This window comes from Trachemys scripta, chromosome 1 (assembly GCF_013100865.1).
Source record: "Trachemys scripta elegans isolate TJP31775 chromosome 1, CAS_Tse_1.0, whole genome shotgun sequence".
In the NCBI taxonomy this organism is placed as follows: Eukaryota; Metazoa; Chordata; order Testudines; family Emydidae; genus Trachemys; species Trachemys scripta.
The window spans coordinates 15508266-15525390 of record NC_048298.1 but is presented as its reverse complement, the minus strand read 5'-3'; the positions used below and the strand labels follow the sequence as shown (position 1 = coordinate 15525390).

At 45.3% G+C, this 17125-nt stretch overlaps 1 protein-coding gene and 1 pseudogene across 2 annotated transcripts in view; both read left to right on the top strand.

The window, feature by feature from the left end:
• FRMD4A (FERM domain containing 4A) overlaps positions 1–17125 on the top strand; it is a 552359-nt gene that overhangs the window by 23266 nt on the left and 511968 nt on the right. The gene's annotated exons all lie outside the window — the stretch shown is intronic.
• Positions 2206–2903, top strand: LOC117874758 (annotated as a pseudogene).

Below are 17125 nucleotides of genomic sequence, written 5' to 3'. Positions count from 1 at the left end.
TTCCGAAACTTTGAAATTTTTCATGAAATGGAAATCTTGTTTTCTGGCCAACCCTAATGGCAGTACATGGGAAACTGTGGCACTGACTAGCTACTACTGCTGTCAAATATACAAAGTAAACAGGGAAACTTGTTTTTCTTTAATCTCTCTGTTATAGTCATGCTCGATGTTACATGTAACAACAGTAAGGGTATGTTTACATTGAATAGGGAGGTGTGGTTGCAGCATGTGTAGACATATCCGAGCTAGTATTGATCTATCTAGCTAGATCAACGCTAACTTGAGTAACAATAGCAGTGAAGCCATGGCTGGATGGGCGGCAACTGCTTAAGTATATAGCCAGGGTCTGGGTAGGGCTAGTCAGTGAAGCCCTGCTGCAGTTGCTATTGTTACTCAAACTAGCTTCGATCAAGTTAGATCAGCTAGCTCGTGTATGTCTAAATATGCTGCAATCAGGGCCAGCGCTTCCACTAGGTGACCCTAGGCAGTCGCTTAGGGCGGCAGGATTTGGGGGGCGGCATTTTGCCGCCCTTGGCAGAAATTCGGCAGCAGGGGGGTCCTTCCACTCCGGATCTTTGGCGGAAATTCGGTGGCGGGTCCTTCACTCGCTCCAGGACCTGCCGCCGAAGTGCCCCAAAGACGCGGAGCGGAAGGACCCCTGCTGCCAAAGACCCCATGCCCCCTGAATGCTCAGAGGAGGAGCGCTGCCACCTGGGGCGGCAAAAACGCTGGTGCCGCTCCTGGCTGCAATCACACATCCTGTTTTCAGTGTAGCCGCACCCTTTGTAATAAATATTTTTCAGACCAATGTGATTTTTTTTTAAGTTAACACTCTCCATATCATTTCTCTTTGGAGGGTCCTACTTGGTTTTATAACATTTTTACAGTGCTTTGACATCTTTGGATGAAAGGGAATCTATACATATAAAATATTCTGTATTTTTTATTACTGTAACCCTAGTCATGGCCAAGGACCCCATTGTGCTAAGCGCTGTACAAACACAGAACAGAAAAACCAGCATCTTCACAAAAGAGCTTGCAATCAAAGACAAGAAAAGGGACAACAGATGGATACCGACAGATGGGGGAATACAAGGAAACAATGAGACAATATTGGTCATCAGAACAGGCTGTGGTCTCCGCACACCACCTGCCTAGCCTTTGTCAAGTGTTTGTAGGCTTTGTAGCAAAGGAGAGCTCTAATCTTCTTGGGCCTGTAGCGAGCTTTTGCTTCCCTTTCTAGGGTAAGGAATCATTTTGAAGTCAGTGGACACCAACTCAGAATCTAGCCCGTGAACTAACATGCTGCAAGTTCCAGGCTGTGGTGTTTTAGCAGCAGGGCTAAGCCAGAAGCGTGTTGGGAGTGGAAGGCATGAGTGGATGAGGAGAGTAGGAGACTACTGGGGTAGGGAGAGAAATGCAGAGGGGATGGAGACTTGAAATGGGTTTGGAAAGAGGATATGGGGAGGGAGTAGACACCAGCACAGATACAGGGACGGCATGGAGCTGGGATCCCAGGTCTTGGAAGTGGGGGTGCTATGGAGGAGGAAGGAATAGACTGAGCAAAATAGATGCTATCTGCCTATAGGGAAAACCAGCTAGCTGAATATCACAATTGTCTCTCTGACACTTTCCTTGCTCTCAAATTGGCTGTTAACATAACTTCACTGTGCTCAGATTTGGAATGCTGCCCTGTGGATTGTGTGCGGCAGTCACATTTTCCATCGGTGTCAATGGACGTATTAGAACATGTAGCTCTTCAATAATAAACAAATCTCAGCCTTTGAAAATACTGAGTTTTTTGTTTTTTAAATAAACTGAATAAATAACGCAGCACTTAGGAAGCGAATGACTTCTTGAGATCATTAGCCATCACTGTCCTTCTAATAACATGATAGTCTGTTAGATTGTGAGCTCTTCCGGGCAGGGCCTGTTCCTCTGTTTGTACAGGAGCCAGTACTGTGGGGGCCTGATCATGACTGAGGCCTGTAGGTGCTGCCAGGTTATTGACCAATATTAATTAATTATATTCTCCTGGAGTGTTGTTTTTTCCAAAATTTTAACAGCAAGACACGCACTTTATAGTCCCAGCAAACACACACAGAGAGTTAGAAACAAAACAAACATAACACTGCTTTATTTCTTGGAACCCAGAAATCTCCATGCCCCGCTGCTTCTTTCTCGGCCCGCTCCGCCGGCAGCCCCATGGCCGTGGGCCCGCTGGGTGGCGCCGCCGGGAGCCTGCTGCAGTTTCTGAGGCTGGTGGGGCAACTCAAGAGACTACCATGAACAGGCTGGGTGTACAGGAACGTAGAGAAACCAGAGAGTATATCAGATCATATGTATGGGATGGCAGTCGTGGCTTTGGTAACTGAAGATAAACAACTTAATAAAGACAGATGAGTACGACTAGCTCTAGTTCATGATATGGCTGAACACATTGTTGGAGATATAGCACCTGCAGATAACATCTCCAAAAAGGAGAAACATCAGCGAGAGGAGGCAGCTATGAAACATTTGACCCAGCTGCTATCAGGAGACCTGAGAAAAGGAATCTATGAACTCTGGGAAGAATATGAACCTCAGTCTACAGCAGAAGCCAGATTTGTAAAAGAGCTGGATCAGTGTGAGATGATACTCCAAGCGTCTGAGTATGAAGAGTGGGAAAAAATGCCTGGAAGACTGCAGGACTTTTCTGATTCAACTTCAGGAAAATGTAATCACTCAGAAGTAGTCCAACTTGTGTCTTCCATTAAGATAGAAAGAAATACAAAAATAGCGGCTACAGCAAGTGAGCCACACTCTTGAGGCATTTTAACACTTCTGTAGCTAAAATAAAAATATTTATTTAAAAAGAAACAAAAAACAAACAGCCAATTGCAGAGGAAGAGAGAGCAGACTGCCCCCTACAGCAGAGAGGCACATCTCAACTCACCCCGCTCCAGAGTGATGCTCAGGACCTAAGGCTAGTCTACACTACAAAGTTAGGAGAGCTTAACTACATCGCTTAGGGCTGTGAAAAATGTCATGCCCCGGGTGATGTAATTAAGCCAATTTAAGCTCCGGCATAGACATCACTAGGTTGATGGAAGAATTCTTCCGTGACCTAGGTACCACCTCTTAGAGAGGTGCAGATTTCCTGCTGCGACAGAAAAACCCCTTCCATTGCTGTAGTGTTTACAATACAGCCCTGCAGCAGTAGCTGCAGCTGTGTTGCTGTAGCATTTCTAGTGAAGATATGCCCTTAGATTGCACACTTCTCTGCTTCCTCCACTAGCATGCAAACGGGACTAGGCATGCCCTTCTAACTTACAGTGATTTTAACACAGTTTCCAATTTACCATATGCTTCTTAATCCAGGTTATTCTTATTTCAGTTTAAGGAAAACAACAAAGGAAGAAAGAACAAATATAAAGTCTCACTGGAGAGAATGGTTTACTCTGCAATGCTGTGCCTGTGAAATGAAACTGGCATTAGAAAAGGTTCAGAGAAGGGCAACTAAAATGATTAGGGGTTTGGAATGGGTCCCATATGAGGAGAGATTAAAGAGGCTAGGACTCTTCAGCTTGGAAAAGAGGAGACTAAGGGGGGATATGATAGAGGTATATAAAATCATGAGTGGTGTGGAGAAAGTGAATAAGGAAAAGTTATTTACCTGTTCCCATAATATAAGAACTAGGGGGCCACCAAATGAAATTAATGGGCAGCAGGTTTAAAACAAATAAAAGGAAGTTCTTCGTCACACAGCACAGTGTCAACCTGTGGAACTCCTTGCCTGAGGAGGTTGTGAAGGCTAGGACTATAACAGGGTTTAAAAGAGAACTAGATAAATTCATGGAGGTTAAGTCCATTAATGGCTATTAGCCAGGATGGGTAAGGAATGGTGTCCCTAGCCTCTGTTTGTCAGAGGGTGGAGATGGATGGCAGGAGAGAGATCACTTGATCATTACCTGTTAGGTTCACTCCCTCTGGGGCACCTGGCATTGGCCACTGTTGGTAGACAGGACATTGGGTTGGATGGACCTTTGGTCTGACCCAGTATGGCCGTTCTTATGTTCTTATGTTAAACAAGAAATAGCAGCTTCCCTACAGCTGCACTTGCATCAAGCAGGAAATGCCTCAACATTTTAAAGGTGCAGTACAGAGGTGGCTATACATAGAGCTATGCAAATAGCTGCTGGGTTTTTTTTTTTGTTTTTTTTTGGTTCTTTGGCTGTTTTGATAAGCAAAACAAAAAAATTGTCTTGGGTAAGACCAAAAATGAAAGTTTTCACAAATGCTAGCCAAGTGAACTTAAAAAAAAAATTCATTTTGGGTTGAATGACATATTTTGATTTCATCCATTTTTCAATGTTTTTGAATGTAAAAAAAATACAATTAAAGGAAAATTTGCAACCAGAAAGTTGTTTCAAACCAAAAAATTGAAACCTTTAGTTTCAAAAAAATTCTAAATGAAATGTTGATTATTAAATTTCTATTGTTTTCAACTCGAATAATTCAGCCAAGTAGCATGAATCTGCGAAGCAGTTCAGTGTCGGTGAATCTGCATTTTTCATTGAACATTTCACCCAGTTCTAGTCATACACTCATCACATTCAGGGAACAGCCATCAAGTAGCTTCTTTTATCTATTTTCAGGCCATGTTAGTCCTCTTTTTCACTTCTCTGTTTACAGTGCTGCTCGCTTTATGTTGTACATTAATGAATGACAACTTGTGATCCCCATTTGATCTCCAAGAAGATGTGGCTGGAAGAATCCTAATGGCCCAGAACCCTTTTTTTCCCTTTTCCCCTTGACAGCAGATCAGACAGGCCTCTGTTGTAAAAGGTGTTTTTTCCTCTCCTCTTCACTTGACTCTGTCTCTCATTCTACTTGAGCTTTGCTAGTTTTAATTCTAGTTCTGCCAGTCTAAATAGGAATAAAATTCCCCCTAGGAAAAGCTTTCAAAGCTTCACATAAAGTGTCTTAATTTTTATTGTGTAGATCCATATGTGGCGGTTATGAGCTGCAGTATTTATGGAGGCACCAGAGTGCAAGAAACCACAGAGTGCACTCCAGAATGGAACACCTGGCATGCAAGGCAACCTTGAAAATGTGTTATGTTATTGCCAGCATTAAAATATACAAAGGGGTCTTATTGGCACGCAAGCTTGATATGGGTGTGGACTTCAACTTTTCCGTATTCCATATTGCTGTTCTGGGGATTCTGTCATACAAGAGAAGTTAGCAAGATGGAAAAGACATGTTAGATTATGAAGTCCACTCCCGTATCAAGGTGGGCTTGTTCTCTATGGTAACTTTTATAGTCTGGTCTATCATCTAATACTAAATGAACTGAGAGTTGGGGCTTCCATTACTTTCTCTGGGAGATATTCCACTTCCACAGCCTGATGTGGTGTTTCCCAATGTATGGGATGTGCCACCCCCTGGAAAGGATGAAGGACTTACAGAGGGGTGGAAGATAGGGTTCTCCAGGGTCTCAGCTTTCTCTTTGTTTAAGTATGTCTCTAGCTGCTATAGTTATGGCAAAAACCTTCAAAATGTGACCAAAGTTTAGCCAATACACTAATATCTGCCCGAATTTGCAGAGAGCCTGAGACAATAGATCTGTGGTACGAACTGCCTTGTTCATTTCAATGGGTGCCAGCTGAGATGCCAGTGATATTTTAAATGTCAACATTTTGTTAACTATGTCGCTGCTCATCCAAGCATGTAAGAAAGGAGAAGTATCACATGATGAAGTATCACAGGAGGTTGGACTGGATGACCTCCTGAGGTCCCTTCCAACCCTGATATTCTATGATTCTGAGACCCCATATCGGTTTCAGAGTGGTAGCCGTGTTAGTCTGTATTAGCAAAAAGAATGAGGAGTACTTGTGGCACCTTTGTGTATATAGCTCTTCCAGAGGGGAGGGAAAGCTCAGTGGTTTGAGGATTGTTCTGCTAAACCCAGGGTTGTGAGCTCAATCCTTGAGGGGGCAATTTGAGGCAAAAATCTGTCTGGGGATTGGTCCTGCTTTGAGCAGGGGGTTGGACTAGATGACTTCCTCAGGTCCCTTCCAACCCTGATATTCTATGATTCCATGAAACTGTATAATCTGAGTAGGCTTTTAACAATACATGATGAGGCTGCAGTGGTAGAGGACTGGATTGGTTTCATTTTCTTAAGTGGAAGCTCAACTTTCAAACATTTGGTTAACTTTGGCCTAATAATGCTCACGGTCAGAAAGCTTTCCTTAATATTCAGCCTATATCTTCTCAATTTTATCCTATTACTCCTAGTTAGACCTCTATATAGTACCACACTATTATTATCCTTTATTTGTATTACTCTAGTGCCTAGGAGCCTTACTCATGGACTAGGACCCCGTTCTGTTAGGCGCTGTACAAACACAGAACAAAAAACTTAAATGCCTCTCTATCCTTGAGTGCAAATCTTGTCCATCATCAACACCTGCATTTGGGGGTACTTAGTTCATTCTTCTTTCCTTGGTTTGTGAAGCATTCCTGATTCCCTTCATCAAAGATTTTCCTCTACAGAAATTTATACTAACGGTTTAGCTGCAATGTGAATGCTCCCCTTTTAAAGCTACAGACATGAAGGGAATGTGACTTACGAATCCAGTTAGCTGTAATGGCTACATGAAAATATCAAACCGTTAGTCAAATCAAGGGTTTGCTGTGATGCATCCTGCATTAAAAGGGTTCCTATACATTTTATACTGTGCCAGAGGTTTTTATGTATCTCTGGTATGTGGCTGTGTTGGGGATTCATAAAAGTTGAGTCAGCTTCTCTTTTGTTGCAGACGGCTGGAGGAATATGTGTGTGGCTGAATTCAGTTAAAATTCATCTGGCTGACAGTAGAAACAGGGGGGAAACTTTAGTGACTGTTGGGAAAATAGTAAAGCCAATTAATAAACTGTCTCTGAGTCATACGCCCTATGTGATGAAGGCACATGTAATTTTTAGCAGATGGTGCAGGGTTATAGCACATCTTTTGGATAGAATGGACTCAGAGGATATTGGCTTGTCCCTGTGGATGTGGGAAGATTTGATTTGTGGGACCGATGTGGACAGGACTTGACCAGTTGACGGATTGCTGCTTTGCTGCCTGTAGAAATTTCTCACATGGCAATGTGATGTTGGGCATTGTGTGTGTGTCTATTTCTAGTGCAGCGTGGTCAAGGAGAAGTTAGGCCAGGTCTACAGAGTATGTCTACACTAACGGCCGGATCGGCGGGTAGCGATCGATCTATCGGGGATCGATTTATAGCGTGTAGTGTAGACGCGATAAATCAATCCCCGATCGCTCTCCCGTCGACTGCTGAACTCCAGCTCAGCGAGAGACGGAAGCAAAGTCAACGGGGGAGCGGCGGCCGTCGATCCCGCACCGCGAGGACACGAAGCAAGTGATTCTAAGTCGATCTAAGATACGTCGACTTCAACTACGCTATTCTTGTAGCTGAAGTTGCGCATCTTAGATCGATCCTCCCTCCCCTCCCCCCCAGTGTAGACCAGGCCACACTGTAGAAACTTTTGCTGAGGTCTAGTAATGTCGGTTAGGGGTGTGGCTTTTGTTTTACACCATTTCTATACTGGCAAAAGCCCTAGTGTAACTGCAGTCATACCGGCATAAAAGTGCTTTTGCTGGTATAGTTTATTTTGCTCAGGCAATCGGTATAAGTTTTACCAGAAAAAAAACATTTTTCTGCTGGCATAAGCTATGTTTCCATTAGGAGGGTTTGCCGGTATAGCTTATTGGCAAACCCTTTCTAGTGTCGACTAGGGCCTTAGGCCTGGTCTACACTGGGGGGGGGAATCGATCTAAGATACGCAACTTCAGCTACGAGAATAGCATAGCTGAAGTCGACGTATCTTAGATCGACTTAGAATTACTTACTTCACGACCTCGTGGTGCGGGATTGACGGCCGCTGCTCCCCCATAGACTTTGCTTCCGCCTCTTGACGAGCTGGAGTTCAGCAGTTGACGGGAGAGCAATCGGGGATCGATTTATCGCATCTACGCTACCCGCTGATCCGGCGGGTAGTGTAGATGTACCCTTAGTGTCTAGAAAAAACAGCAAGCAGTCAGCTTTACTTCACATTCTCATTTAGGCCCCAATTCAGCAGGGTACTTAGGCACATGCCTAGTAAGTTTGAAGAACTATTCATGTGCTTAAAGTCAGGCATGTGTTTGTTACCTTGCTGAATCCCTTAAACTCCTCAATCAAATGGTTAAAGCAGAACTAAGCCAATGTCTTAAAGCAGCTTCCGATAGATATAGCCAATGCCACTTGAAAGTTGTACCAGTATAACTATGTCACTTGGGGTATGTCTACACTACGGGATTAATCCGAATTTATATAATTCGAATTTGGAAAACAGGTTGTATAAATTCGATTGTATGCAACCACACTAAGCACATTAATTCGGCGGTGTGCGTCCATGTACCAGGGCTAGTGTCGATTTCCGGAGCGTTGCACTGTGGGTAGCTTTCCCATAGCTATCCCATAGTTCCCGCAGTCTCCTCCGCCCATTGGAATTCTGGGTTGAGATCGCAATGCCTGATGGGGCTAAAAACATTGTCGCGGGTGGTTCTGGGTATATCCTCCCCCCTCTCCAGGAAGCAACGGCAAACAACGGCGTTTCGCGCCTTTTTCCTGGGTGAACAGTGCAGACGCCATACCATGGCAAGCATGGAGCCCGCTCAGCTCAAGACAGCAGTCATGAACGTTGTAAATACCTCGCGCCTTATCGTGCAGTTTATGCTGAACAAGAACCTGGAAAATCAGGCGGCGAGGAGCAGGCTACGGCAGCGCGGCGAGGACAGTGATGAGGATATGGACATGGAATTCTATCGAACCGCGGTACCCGGTGCTTTGGAGATCATGCTGTTAATGGGGCAGGTTATAGCTGTGGAACGCCGATTCTGGGCCCGGGAAACAAGCACAGACTGGTGGGACCACATAGTGTTGCAGGTGTGGGACGATTCCCAGTGGCTGCGAAACTTTCGCATGCGTAAGGGCACTTTCTTGGAACTTTGTGACTTGCTTTCCCCTGCCCTGAAGCGCCAGAATACGAAGATGAGAGCAGCCCCCACAGTTGAGAAGCAAGTGGCGATAGCCCTGTGGAAGCTTGCAACGCCAGACAGCTACCGGTCAGTCGGGAATCAATTTGGAGTGGGCAAATCTACTGTGGGTGCTGCTGTGATGCAAGTAGCCAAAGCAATCACTGAGGTGCTGCTACGAAAGCTAGTGACTCTGGGAGATGTGCAGGTCATAGTGGATGGCTTTGCTGCAATCGGATTCCCTAACTGTGGTGGGGCGATAGATGGAACCCACATCCCTATCTTGGTACCGGAGCACCAGGGTACCCACTACATAAACCGCAAGGGGTACTTTTCAATGGTGCTGCAAGCACTTGTGGATCACAAGGGACGTTTCACCAACATCAACGCGGGCTGGCTGGGAAGGGTTCATGATGCTCGCGTCTTCAGGAACACTACTCTGTTTAAAGGGCTGCAGCAAGGGACTTACTTCCCGGACCAGAAAATAACCGTTGGGGATGTTGAAATGCCAATAGTTATTCTTGGGGACCCAGCCTACCCCTTAATGCCATGGCTCATGAAGCCATACACAGGCAGCCTGGACAGGAGTCAGGAGCTGTTTAACTACAGGCTGAGCAAGTGCAGAATGGTTGTAGAATGTGCATTTGGCCGTTTAAAAGGTCGCTGGAGATCGCTATTGACTCGCTCTGACCTCAGCCAAAGAAATCTCCCCATTGTTATTTCTACTTGCTGTGTGCTCCACAATCTATGTGAAAGTAAGGGGGAGACCTTTATGGCGGGGTGGGAGGCTGAGGCAAATCGCCTGGCTGCTGATTACGCGCAGCCAGACACCAGGGCGATTAGAAGAGCACACCAGGAAGCGCTGTGCATTAGAGAGGCTTTGAAAACCAGTTTCATGACTGGCCAGGCTACAGTGTGAAATTTCTGTTTGTTTCTCCTTCATGAAAACCCGCCCCCTTTATTGACTCATTCATTCTCTGTAAGGAACCCACCCTCCCCGTTCCCCCAGCTTTCTTTCAAACGTAATAAAGTCAATATCATTTAAAAATCATGTATTCTTTATTAACTGATAATAAACATAGGGAGAGAACCAACAAGGTAATCTGGGTGAGGTTTGGGAGGAGGATAGGAGGGAAGTAAAAGGCCACTGAACAAATTCAATGTGATGACAGCCTTTTGGTTGGGCTGTCCACTGGGGTGGAGTGGGAAGGTGCACGTAGCCTACCCCCCCGCGTTCTTACACGTCTGGGTGAGGAGCATATGAAACATGGTGAGGGGGGAGGGAGGTTATACAGGGGCTGTAGTGGCACTCTGTCATCCTGCTGCCGTTCCTGAAGCTCCACCAGACGCCGGAGCATGTCCGTTTGCTCACGCAGCAGCCCCAGCGTTGCAGCCTGCCACCTCTCATCTCGAGCGTCCCTTAGGACCTCGCGTTGACTGGCATCTTTCCTAAATTTAGTTAGTGTCCTTCCACTCATTCAAATGAGCTCTTTGATTTCGGGTGCATTCCATTATTTCAGTGAACATGTCGTCTCTTGTCCTCTTTCTACGCCGCCTTATCTGAGATAGCCTTCATGACGGAGGAGGGAGGCTTGATAAATTTGCAGCTGCTGGAGGGAGGGTTGAGAAAAAGGAGAGAAGTTTTTAAAATGATACATTTTACAGAACAATGCTTATACTCTTTCTTGGTGAAAAACACTATTCACAGTACATAGCACATGTGATTTCAGTACAAGGTCGCAATTTCCATCTTAATATTGAGTGCCTGTGGCTTTGGTGTTAGAGATCACAGACGCAGGTCCGGGCAATAGAATTCAGCTTGCATGCAGCCATGGTAAGCCACTGTCTTTCGGCTTCTGCGCCCTCCTTTCCCACATACCAAGCAAAGCCCGTTGACTGCTGCAGTTTCTGCAGAAACCAAACTAACCCCCCCGCTCTCCCCTCCGGACATGAATTCTCTGGGATGATCGCTTTATCCCTCTCCCCACCGCGTGGCAGGTATCAGGGAAGATCCCTGCTAGCCAAACGCGAAAAGCTCAGGGCCAATTACCACCCCCCCCCCGCGCTTGGCTAACTGCAGGGAAGGATTTCTTTTCAGCCACAGGCAAACAGCCCAGTAGGAACGGCCACCTCTGTCCCCTTAATTAAGTTCCCATATTTCAACCAGGTTACCATGAGCGATATCACTCTCCTGAGGATCACACAGCAAGATAAAGAACGGATGTTGCTTGAATGCCAGCAAACACCAGGACCATACGCTGCCAGGCTTTGTCAGGCAATGATACCAGATTACTTGCTGCAGGCATGGCGTGGTCAAGTGTCCTACCATGGAGGACGGAATAAGGCTGCACTGCCCAGAAACCTTGTGGCAAGGCTTTTGGAGTACCTCCAGGAGAGCTTCATGGAGATGTCCCTGGAGGATTTCCGCTCCATCCCCAGACACGTTAACAGACTTTTCCAGTAGCTGTACTGGCCGCGAATGCATCCCAAGTCCTCAGGGCAAAGTAATCATTAAAAATGCTTGCTTTTAAAACAAGTTTTATATTTTAAAAGGTAAACTCACCTGAGGTCCCTTCCATGGGGTCATGGTCTTGGATACTGGCTTGGGAGGGTTGGGAGGGTACTTCAGTCAGGCTGAGAAAAAGATCCTGGCTGTTGGGGAGAACGGAGTGCTGGGTGCTCTCTGCAAGCTCGTCCTCCTCCTCCTCCTCCTCTTCCCCGTCCGCAGAATCCTCAGGTGTAGCTGATGAGACTATCCCTGACCCGGAATCCACGGTCACAGGTGGGGTAGTGGTGGCAGCCCCCCCTAGAATTGCATGCAGCTCGGCGTAGAAGCGGCATGTCCGCGGCTCTGACCCGGAGCGACCGTTTGCCTCCTTTGTTTTTTGATAGGCTTGTCTGAGCTCCTTGACTTTCACGCGGCACTGATCTGAGTCCCTATTGTGGCCTCTCTCCATCATGCCCTTAGAGATTTTTTCAAAAGTTTTGGCATTTCGTCTTTTAGAACGAAGTTCTGCTAGCACTGAATCCTCTCCCCATATAGCAATCAGATCCAGTACCTCCCGTACGCTCCATGCTGGTGGTCTTTTTCGATTATCGGCCTGCATGGCTACCTGTGCTGATGAGCTATCTGTGGTCACCTGTGCTCTCCACGCTGGGCAAACAGGAAATGAAATTTAAATGTTCCCGGGGCTTTTCCTGCCTACCTGGCCAGTGCATCCGAGTTCAGATTGCTGTCCAGAGCGGTCACAATAGTGCACTGTGGGATAGCTCCCGGAGGCCAATAACATCGCATTGCGGCCACACTAACCCTAAATCGAAATACTAAAATGGATTTTGGCGCTACTCCGCTCGTCGGGGTGGAGTACAGAAATCGATTTAATGAGCCCTTTAATTCAAATTAAATGGCGTCGTTGTGTGGACGGGTGCAGGGTTAATTCGAATTAACGCTGCTAAATCCGATTTAAAGTTGTAGTGTAGACCAGGCCTTAGGGGTGTGATTTTTTTGCCAATATAGGTATCAGTACAAACCCCAATTCAGACATGGTTATACCAGTATAAATGCATGGCCATGTACCTTTGTAGCTTTTTCCCCTTATACTGGGAATAGCTATTCCAGTATAAAGCATCTTTTAAATGATATAACTGCATCCGCACCTGGGGAGCTGTATCACTTAACTATACCAGTATAGTTAAGGAGACAAGGAGGGGGAGGTAATATCTTTTATTGGACAAACTTCTCTTGGTGAGAGACACAAGCTTTTGAGGTCCACAGAGCTCTTCCTCAGGTCAGTATAGTTAAAAGCTACTTTTTAGTGTAGACAAGGCCTAAGATATTAATTACATATTCCTGTATAGACATTTCAGAGCCAGTGAATAAGGAAGGTGGCTACTCTGATAGCTAGATATGAACTTGGATTTAAGAATCAGCCTCATGTATATTAAATAACGGGTGAAATTGCTCAATATCCTTGGCATGTGCATTTTTGCACCTAACCAGTAAGGGGTCTGTGACCCAGTAATGCAATATAGCCCCAGTATTTTCAAGATGACTTGCAGAAACAAATCCTGTGAAAGGATTTAGGATACCCTGACCTTCCTATCCCTTAACAAAAGGTGTCAGCAGGTTACCGTGCGGCAGAATGCATTTACTCCTTTAATAAATAAATAAATAAATAAAAATCACCTCTTTATTAGTTTTTCTGAGCTGGGCTAAAGGGTTCAGTGTCATTGTATTGCCTGTTTGAATCCCACTGAATCAGGGGCAGAAGATTACTATACACAGGAGAGGAGCATGGTAATCATTACAGAGTCAGGGGTCAGCGAGCTATGGATTGCAATATTCGGCAGAGTTATTGCATTTACTTTGAAACCACAATCATGTCCTGATTATTCTATCTGCCTCCAGCCATGTGAGAGGAGAAGGATGACTATTCTGCTTTTGTTTATCTGGTCTTTCTCATTATTCCACCCTAAGCTGTCTATGCTTCCCACCTACTAGGTTCTGTCTGACTGTGTTATTGATTGTTTTTAATCAAATGGTTCCAGATTTTTTCCTCACTTGTCAGTTTCCTTCATGTCACTCTCTTGATTATTGCAATACATTGACATGAAGGGAATAATCATGTGGCTCGTGAAATTCAGAGCTGAAAGAGAAGAGGGGAAACCCGTTTAGGTGAGTAAGCTGGTTTTGTTTGATTTGGTGCCTGAAGTTCTCAAAGATTGTGTTTACATGGCATTATTTTTCTTTAAATTTTCCACTGTTGCTACCACCATTGTAGCCTGCCTGTAGTAGCACCAATGACTCTGCTAATAGAGAAGAGAGGTTTTCTAGTAGTTAAGGTGCTAACCTTAGATTTCGGACACCTGGCTTTAAATCCTTGCTCTGCCGCAGACTTTCTGTGTAATTTTGGGCAAGTCACTTAGCCTCTCTTTGCCAGATTTCCCTCTCTGTAAAATGGAGATCATAGCACTGCCCTATTTTTTTTTGAGGATAAGTACATTGAAGATAGTGAGGCACTCAGGACTACAATAATGGGGGGCCTTACAGGTACCACAGGTAGCTACACAGATAGAACAAGCCGGTTGCTTGGCTTTTTAACCATGTCATCTAACCCTTGCTCAGAGCAGGCGTTAGGCAACACAGTGGCTAAAATCCCAGTGGCTGCTGGCGCTTGGTGTACACTGAAATTCCCACCATTGCTACAACCAGTGGCGTTGCAACCTGGTAGCGATGGTGCAATAGTCTAAAAATCAAGGTCTCACGTAGATAAGGCCAAAATCTGCCAGGCGTCTTATTGATGATGTGCAAATCTTCAAAGTTCAGAGCTTTGGGTAGGATGCTTAAAGCTGCTACTTACTGGAACCTCTTTGTTTGCTAATCAGGCTGGAAAATGAAAGGAAGCTTTCCAGGGCACAGAGAATATTTCATGTATCATATTAAATACCATTATGATGATAAAGGCCTGTGTTTCTGGATGGTGCCCCCTATCTAAATGTGTTAGGGCTCAACACCTGGGATACTTTTTTTTCCAGCTATTTGGGGCTGTTTTGGTTTTGAAATGAGTTAAAAGTCTATGTAAACTCTCTTTTTTCCCCTCTCTCACACAGGCCTGTCGGCCTGGATTTCCGCCCCAGGCTCCTCTTAAAGATTGCCCCAGACTCCCAATGCAATCAGATTTGGGTTTTTAAGATTATTCATTGCACCTCCAATGGGAATATTCATGTTCGTAGCAAAAGAGTCCTCTGCAAAGGATTCCTGTGGACTCTTTTAGTGTGAAATACATTATAAGATGTATCCAGCCTGCTGTGACTCATCCTTGTAACATATTTTGTTACATTGCCATTGATGGCCAGATTTTTAAAAGAGCTCCGTTTCCGGCTGCCCTGTTCTTATCAGTGGGAATTGTTGGGTGCTCTCAGCTTTTGAAAATCATCCCATTTCATTGAGGTGCCTAACTAGGAGCAGAGGTCTTTTGAAAATCTCGCCATTGGTGCCAAGGTTCATAGGGAAACAGAGAACAAAACTAACTTGCTGACCAAAAATTTGTTGTAAGTATCACCTTGGTTCCTTTTTGGTAGAGCATGTGTCCTAGACGCACCAGGGTACTTCTGGGTATGCTGCCTGGCCTTTAATGGACAGAAGCATTGGAGAGTAATAATCTTGTATTGGCAGGGGGAATAATTTTATGTTAGCAACAAAATTACGTGACTATAAGACCCACCTCCAATATCTATTCCTAGATTTTAAGACCAGAAGACACCATTATGATCCTCTGACCTCCTGCATAACCCATGCTAAAGAACTTTACCCAATAATTCCTGCTTCATGCCTATTAACTTCTGCTTGAGCAACAGATATCTTCTAGAAATACATCCAATCTTGATTTGATCTATGGTCTTCTGGAAACCTGGCCTATCAAGGTACACATGCCCCTGGATCCAAAGATGATGGTGACAGTGAATTGAGGGAAAGGGAAGACATTTGAGTAAGATCAATCATGTGAATGATAAAACATGGAGAAATAAAATAGCTTCCATACATGTAACATTGAAGTCTTCTCTGAATGTGCTTGGCAGTGGAAATTCTGATAAGAAGGCAGACTTTAGTGGTCCATCTCGGAGCCTCTTCCCCTATTTGTCAAAATTTACACTACCAGACAAAGCAAAAGCTTTGTCCTGTTTAGAGTTTCTACTAACCACTTGCTGCAACTGAAATGAAATGATAGTACTTGAGCCTGTGAAGTGCTGAAGGTATTATATGGGAAATACAACTGTGTCAGTCCTTTGCTATTATAGAGAACATTTGGCTGGTAGTTTAGAGCAGTTTTGCCCTTCATTATGTAGCTTTTGTCTCTCATAACACTTTCAACCTCTCTCTAACACTTTTTTTTTCCCAAGCAGAGGCTTGAGAACCCACAGCAGTGAATATTAATAAATGCAATCTGGATCAGAGAAGTTGCCGTGGCAAACAGCCAACTAACGGAGGATTGCTTGCTTTGAATCTTAGACAATGCCACTGAGAAATGTGCCTCTTAAAATTTCTTCTGACCAGAATTAAACAGCAATGTAGGTGACTGTTGAAAGAGAATACCAGAAGGAGAGATTTGATTTGAATTTTTTTAAACCTATTCTGCCAGATATAGAGAGAACAAATAAATAATACAGAAAATGTAAACAAGACATTCATAATTGCATTTCTCAGTTGGCTGAAGCAGAATCCCTATTTTAAAAATGCTAAAAGTCTTGCTTCAAAGGCAGTCGTGTTAAGCTTCCAGATTAGTCTGTGAGTCACCAAGATATCTGTTCAGGCCACATGAAAGTTATTGTTGTTGTCATGGCAATTGCAAATTTCTTGTAGCTGGAGAAACCAGCGGTTTAGCGCAATATCCAAACACCTGTTCCAAAATACTGTGGTATGCTGTCATTCCCCCACACTGTGCATCTTAATCTTTATTCCATTCGGCTGACTTGTTCAGAGGACCTGCACTGGTTCAGAAGTGTCAAAGGGACCTCTGAGCCAGTGGCGCTCAGGATGGTAGCTGCATCTTAGGGCTATGTTGTGGGGTTAGATAAGGTAGGGTTACCATATTTCAACAAACAAAAAAGAGGATGGGAGGAGCCCCGCCCCTGCCCTAGCTCCGCCCCCGTCCTGTCCTAGCCCCGCCCCTGCCCCTTCCACTCCCTCCCACTTCCTGCCCCCTCAGAACCCCCAACCCTCCCCCCCACTCCTTGTCCCCTGACTGCCCCCTCCTGGGACCCCTGCTCCTAACTGCCCTCCAGAACCCCACCCCCTACCTAAGCCCCCCTGTGCCTTGTCCCCTAACTGCCCCTTCCTAAGACCCCCCCCAACTGTCCCCCAGGACCCTACCTCCTACCTGTACCCTGACTGCCCAAAACCTTATCCACCCTCCCCCAGAAAGCCCGCCCCGAACTCCCGATCCCCCCCCGCTCCTTGTCCCCTGACTGCCCCCTCCTGGGACCCCTGCTCCTAACTGCCCTCCAGAACCCCACCCCCTACCTAAGCCTCCCTGTTTCTTGTCCCCTAACTGCCCCCT